Below are 6,647 nucleotides of genomic sequence, written 5' to 3' on the forward strand. Positions count from 1 at the left end.
GATATCATTTCAACGCTTCATTGCGCATGCATATTGTTCCCAATCTAGGGATAAAAAAAAACATGTAACAGACACTGTTGTTAACATTTGTTGCCTCTTACAGCATGTTATTAATTCTTAAAAAATGGTTACATTTTTTAGAATAGAGAACATGTAAGCATTCATGGAATCATAATTATAAGAAATTAAATATTTGAATAATTTATTCAAATGTAAAATATAAATATTTGGATGATATAAAGTTGAGTTCACAACTACCATTTGCTAGCCCAAAAATCTGGACAATAGTTATATATTTTAAAGTAATCTAATAATTATAAAAGTCTTCTTCTTAAATGAACTTTGTACATGTGTCAGATCTTTTCCAAAAATAGTCTCTAGGACCAACATTGGCACAAGTCCAGGATGAGAAACAAATGTTTATTTTTTAGATATTATTTCTTTCATCATTATATTCATATTCATTCTTAAGATCATGTTGCATGGCTTTGTGGAGATGGGTAGTATATACTGTACCCGGTGTTCCCTGGAGGTCTCCCATCCAGGTACTGGCCAGGCCCATCTCTGCTTAGCTTCCAAGGTCAGTCAAGATAGGGCATAACCAGAGAGGAATGACAGTATATAGATTATATCTCGAGATCTCCGCTAGCTTCTTCATCCATCCTCATCTTGAGTGCAGTATGTCTTATAATTGAATGTAATCAACTCCAGGAAAAAGTCTCAAAAGTTCTCTTAGTTTCGTATAGTGATTGATGGTCCCTTGGTGATATTCAAGGCAAAAGTTCATTAAAAAATTAACTTAATTCTACTGTACCCGATATTCCCGGGAGGTCCTCCATCCCAGTACTAGTTGGGCCCAACTATGTAAAATAGATCCAATTGGGCTTATACATAGTGGTAAAACAGTAGATATTCATACATATACTGGTTTCTCTTCATCCTAAAAAGATGTTCCAGATGACTCTTCAACCTTTGGTGTACCTGTGTCTACTGTACACGATATTCCCTGGAGGTTCCCCATCCAAGTACTAGTCAGGCCCAATTATGTAGAATTACCACAAACACTATGGGCTTCTACATATTGGTATAACAGTATGAATTGGTACATGTACTCAATTCTCATCTTCTTGTTCAGAATACTTAAAGGCATGGGGCTATTTCATAGCTTTCATTAAAGCATGCCAGGGATAGAGTGTTCAATTCTAAAATCCGGTACATTTCTCATCTGGACAATAAGTTACTTAGGTCTCTACCTTTTTGACCCAGTGTGACTTGTTCAATAGCTTTAAATGTAAGATCTTCTGGATTGGAAATATGTTTGGTAGAAAAATGCCTTGAAACTATATGTACTTCTACTTTATTTTTGATATTTCTGATGTGCTCTAGTATCCTTATTTTTAAGGTTATTTTGGTTTTATCCACATACTTGCACCCACAAGTACATTCGAATAGGTAAATCACTGAAGTGGAATTACAATTAATGAACTCCTTGATTTTATATTCTTTGATCCATTTGGAGTCTTGGAATGTTTTCCTTTGATGATATTGAAATTTGCAGATATTACAGTGTCCACATTTGAAGCTACCTACACATTTCATTACAATAGTACATTTCTTAATTCATCAATGTATTCATCAACTGGATCTTTTTCTAATTTCTCATAAGAAATTATGATTAAACAGGCTGACAAAGGGGGGGACTGGTGATTATGGATCATTCATATTATTTAAAAGAAGCAAGGAGGTTATTGATCAATCACAGTTTTTACGAGAAATTAGAAAAAGATCCAGTTGATGAATACATTGATGAATTAAGAACTTTACTATTGTTTGGACTACGTAATGATATCATCAAGAAAGAAGAATTTCAATATCTGATGAACACCAGTCCCATAACCCCGGTGTTTTGCTTTTTACCTAAGATCCATAAATCATTGTCAGAACCACCAGGAAGACCAATTGTGGCAGACATTGGATCACTAAGATCTCACCTCTAAGAATAGTAGATATTTTTTTACAGAAATACGTAAAAGAGCTACAATTATATCTGACGGACACAACAAATGTCTTACAATATATAGGTGAGTTGAAATGGAAAGAGACATATAACTGGGTTACGATTGAGGTCCAATCTCTCTATACATGCATTGAACATACAAAAAGAGTAAATGCATCAAGACAATTTTTAGATTTGGATGATTCAAATAGCATGTTACACAAGGAATTTATATGTGATCTTATGTGTTTTATTTTGAACCACAATTATTTTAATTTTTAGACCAATTTTATCGACAGATCTGAGGGACAACAATGGGTACCACATTTGCTCCCAGTTTTGTAAACCTTTTTATGGGGTGTTGGGAGAAGAAATACATATATAATAACAATCCTTTTAGTCAAAATAGCATATTTTATAAAAGATACATTGATGATATTTTAATAATCTGGGAAGGACCTGAAGATATTTTTCATAAATTTTTAACACATGTGGGTAACAATAACATGAATCTTAAATTTACTTCTTATTTTAATTCAATTACCATTGAATTTTTAGATTTAATTCTTACAGGAGAAAAAGATACAATCTCCACTAAAAACTTTAAAAAAGGTGTAGACACTAACAGCTATCTACATTTTAAAAGTTGTCATCACAATAAGTGGAAACGGAATATCCCTTACTCTCAGTTACACAGGATCAGAAATAATTGTAGCAATACTGAGACATGTTATAAACGGAACTGTATGCTGAGAGGTTCAAAGAGAAAGAATATCCAGAAGAATTATTGAATGAAGCAATTTCCAAAAACAAAGATCTCGACCGTAAACATCTGTTGGAATACAAATCAAAAACCCAACAAGCAACAGAGATAGTTCCATTTATAATGACTTTTAATGGACAAGAAAAAACCATCAAAAAGTCCCTAGAAAAACATTGGTATATTCTCCAGATGGATCCTGTGCTGAAAGATATATTACAGCCAAAACCTCAAATCGTATACAGGAAATCAAGGAATTTGAAAGATTTACTGGGTCCTAGTATGTTGAAAACAACTGACAGAAGATTAAAAATAATTCCGAAATGTGTGGGTAGCTTCAAATGTGGACACTGTAATATCTGAAAATTTCATCATCATCAAAGGAAAACATTCCAAGACTCCAAACAGATCAAAGAATATAAAATCAAAGAGTTCATGAATTGTAATTCCACTTCAGTGATTAACCTTTTAGAATGTACATGTGGGTGCAAATATGTGGATAAAACCAAAAGAACCTTAAAAATAAGGATACAAGAGCACATCAGAAATATCAAAAATAAAGTAGAAGGATATATAGTTTCAAGGCATTTCTCTACCAAACAAAATTCAAATCCAGAAGATCTTACATTTAAAGCTATCGAACATGTCATGCTGGGTCAAAGAGGTGGAGACCTAAGAAACTTATTGTCCAGAAGAGAAATGTACTGGATTCATTGAACACACTATCCCTGGCATGCTTTAATGAAAGCTATGAAATAGCCCCATGCCTTTAAGTATTCTGGACACGAAGATGAGAATTGAGCACATGTAACAATTCATACTGTTATACCAGTATGTAGAAGCCCATAGTGTTTGTGGTAATTCTACATAATTGGGCCTGACTAGTACTTGGATGGGGGACCTCCTAGTAATAACGGGTACTGTAGACACAGGTACACCAAAGGTTGAAGAGTCATCTGGAACATCTTTTTAGGATGAAGAGAAACCAGTATATGTTTGAATATCTGCTGTTTTTCCACTATGTAGAAGTCCAATTGGATCTATTTTACATAGTTGGGCCCAACTAGTACTGGGATGGAGGACCTCCTGGGAATATCGGGTACAGTAAAATTAAGTTTATTTTTTAATGAACCTTTTTTAATGAATTTAATGAATATTGCCTGGAATATCACCAAGGGACCATCAATCGCTATACGAAACTAAGAGAACTATTGAGACTTTTTCCTGGAGTTGATTACATTCAATTAAAAGACATACTGCACTCAAGATGAGGATGGACAAAGAAGCTAGCGAAGATCTGGAGAAATAATCTATATACTGTCATTCCACTCTGGTTACGCCCAATCTCGACCGACCTTGGAAGCTAAGCAGAGATGGGCCTGGCCAGTACCTGGATGGGAGACCTCCAGGGAAAACCAGGTACAGTATATACTACCCATCTCCACAAAGCCATGCAACATGATCTTAAGAATGAATATGAATATAATGATGAAAGAAATAACCACTAAAAAATAAAAATTGGTTTCTCATCCTGGAATTGTGCCAATTTTGGTCCTAGAGACCATTTTTGGAAAAGATCTGACACATGGACAATGTTCATTTAAGAAGAATACTTTTATGATTATTAGATTACTTTAAAATATATAGCTATTGTCCAGATTTTTGGGCTAGCAAATGGTAGTTGTGAACTCAACTTTATATCATCCAAATATTTATATTTTGCATTTTAATTAATTATTCAAATATTTAATTTCTTATAATTATGATCCCATGAATGCTTACATGTTCTCTATAGTAAAAAATTGAACCATTTTTTAAGACATGCTGTATGAGGCAACAAATGTTATGTACAGTGTCTTTTACATGTTTTTTATTATCCCTAGATCGGGCACAATACGCATGCGCAATGAAGCGGTGAAATGAAATCCTATACTTCACGGCCATAATACTGACAGTGTGGGTGGAAGTCAGGGATTTCAAGTGGGAGGACTCGCGGCTAAAGACCATCGAGATGTATGGCAGTGCAGAGAGGACCTCCGTGAAAAGTAGCTTCTGGGAATCGGCAAAAAACAGACAGCACAGAGGCGGACGTGACGTCACGAACCCGGGCAGAAGGACGCACGGAGGAGCCCTGTGTGGGCGGAAGTGTTTTAAACAAATCCATTTTTCTATGGCCACTTTGGAATATATTTATCCAGAAAACTAGCGCTATAAATGCCTTACATGGACCATTTTGATCAACCCATACTCGGTTTATTTTATTCATTCTGAATATTACCCACAGTTTGGAAATGGGGCGTTTACTAGATATTCATGCTAATTGCTCCTCATTTGAGTCCCTTGCAGGGGGTATATAAACACAGACCCCACAGCTTAACATCACTCCCTTGAAGAAGTCTTGAATTGACAAAATGCGTTGGGGATTGCTGTTTTCCATGCTTGTTACATGAACTTTTAAAACATCTACAACAGATAAGCTGTTCTACCTATTCAATCCTTTTATTTATTAATTTAATTATTTTTTATCCGTATGTGTATTAATTGACTTTTTTTAAATTTTATTGTGATAATAAATTTCTTAGTTTTATTTTATCACTTATTGCATTTGTCATCTTCTACTAAGTTGTACATGGGCTTTTAATATAATGAAAAATAATTAATTGTATATACATATGTCAGCTTGTTTTGCACTAAAAATCACATATTTTTGCACAATTTTGTATTTATTTGCACAATCAGCATTTGCCCTTTATTATCCAGCTAACACATCATAATTTTACACATGTTTTTTAATATATATATTTATTAACAACTAAATCAGTCGCTCTACAGTCATTCTCTCTCTCTCTATCTCTCTCTCTCTCTATATATATATATATATATATAAAATTACAAAGGCGCCTCCTAGTGCAATAAAGTGCAAATTCCACCAATATGTGCCTCAAAAAACTGATAAGTGGACCTTACCAGAATGATAAATGAATACGTTTATCTCAATGTTGTTTCCACAGGTATACACAAATTCATCCACCATAGCATTATTCATAAGTTTTTAATGGAACTCCGACAACATACATAGGATAAAAACAAAAATACATATAGTGCAATAGAGTTTGTACATAAGGGCACAATTAAATGTATATAAAATGCCCGTACATTAAATAAATAAAAAAGGGCTTTTCTGAGATGAACGTCTATTAGTACCCAATGTGTTTTGTCTAGATGGGGTTATGTCCCATCTCCTAGACTTCCTCAGGGGTAATGAAAAGTGTGTATGTATATATATATATATATATTTAAAAAAAATCTGGAAACCCTGCCTTACAATTCCATGTTGTGGGTTATGGAAAAAAAAGGTTTCCATCTTTAGAGTTGGCATGGGGCAGGAAAACATAATTTGAGCAGAGTAAGGGCATTTTTACTTAGCTATAGCTTGCAAAATGAAACCCTAGATACTCTTCTTATGAGGTGTAACTTTCACAGGTATGATAACGTATGATGACACCAGCATCACTATCTAGCTGCTTCTAATTGCCTGCTTGCCTAATAAGCTGATAACACATCATTTATCAGTATTGTACATAAGTTATTTCAAATCCCATTTATTTGCATTCTTTATGTCATTTCCAGTGAACAACTGCAGAAAGTCAAGTTCCAATGAACTGTTAAAATTCTAAACTATGAAAATGGGAATTTATATATTGTATATGGAAAATCGAAGTGTAACATTTAAGGACACTGACCATTTACTTTTTTATCTTAAACAAAAGAAATGCTCTGACACAAAAGACGGTGCTTAAATAAAAAATAAATGATATGTCCCTTAAAATATTGGTCAATACAATCAGTTACGACCCCACTTCTTCTCTTTATTAATTTGGTTATTTTCCT

At 33.8% G+C, this 6,647-nt stretch overlaps 2 pseudogenes; one reads left to right on the plus strand and one right to left on the minus strand.

The window, feature by feature from the left end:
- Window positions 1-504: 504 nt before the first annotated feature.
- Window positions 505-623, minus strand: LOC148454053 (5S ribosomal RNA; annotated as a pseudogene).
- Window positions 624-4,068: 3,445 nt separating this feature from the next.
- On the plus strand, window positions 4,069-4,187 carry LOC148454054 (5S ribosomal RNA; annotated as a pseudogene).
- Window positions 4,188-6,647: the final 2,460 nt, after the last annotated feature.

This window comes from Taudactylus pleione, unplaced genomic scaffold (genome assembly GCF_031769625.1).
Source record: "Taudactylus pleione unplaced genomic scaffold, aTauple2 ptg001032l, whole genome shotgun sequence".
Lineage (NCBI taxonomy): Eukaryota > Metazoa > Chordata > Amphibia > Anura > Myobatrachidae > Taudactylus > Taudactylus pleione.